The sequence below is a fragment of the Arachis ipaensis genome, chromosome B05 (genome assembly GCF_000816755.2).
Source record: "Arachis ipaensis cultivar K30076 chromosome B05, Araip1.1, whole genome shotgun sequence".
NCBI classification, from domain to species: domain Eukaryota; kingdom Viridiplantae; phylum Streptophyta; class Magnoliopsida; order Fabales; family Fabaceae; genus Arachis; species Arachis ipaensis.
Genome location: NC_029789.2, coordinates 136,487,063 through 136,487,954, shown reverse-complemented (window position 1 = coordinate 136,487,954; position 892 = coordinate 136,487,063).

Below are 892 nucleotides of genomic sequence, written 5' to 3'. Positions count from 1 at the left end.
TTATGAGTTAGGATGTGATGGTAAGACATGATAGATGATGATGGTGGTGATATTGACCACGATAATAATAATTTACAAATTTTAGATAATTTTTTAATTAAGTCAATTAAAATTTAATATTTAGATATTTTAGTGAGACAAATTTATTTTTTTATAGTTATAATATTAATTTTTATTTTTTTATAAATATTTTTATTTATCTTTTAAATATTTGTAGATAATGATGAATTGTTTTTTTAAATTTAAAATTCACTTTACTTTTTTTGAAAATAAATCTTTTTAATTTTTATTTTATTTGAGAAAATAACGTATAATTTTTTTACTGTATATTTTGTAGGTGAAATTAAAAAATATAAAAAATACTAAAAAATAAAAAATTACACTTTACATTTTCAATTAAAAAAAAAAAGAAAAAAAAGATCTATTCACACTTTCTTTCTATCAAAGACGAATAGACGATTGTGCAATAAATCACTGACCTAAGTTCCCCGCTTCTCCCTTTTTCCCAAAAAGAATTAATAAGTCCGAAATAACGCGTAATCAACGGGCCAACAAAAATTGCACAAAAATATTAAACTAAAATGAATTGAGTCTAGGGCAACCGGCCGAACTGGTATCTAGGGTCAACTAGCCGGAATTCGGCACCACCGACTCTATTATAAAATTTCACAATCATGCTAACAACTTCCTAATGTTGTTATCATTATTATTATTATTTTCCTCTGAAACATTTTACTTATTCTAATAAGTTAGGCGTTATAAAACTTGTAGGTTACACCTACTGCAAATAATTTTGGCTTTGAAAAATAAGCATATATTATGGAAACAATCATTAGTTAAGGCATTATCAAGTAATGCGTATGTATATTTATAAAATGTTTATTGAATTTAA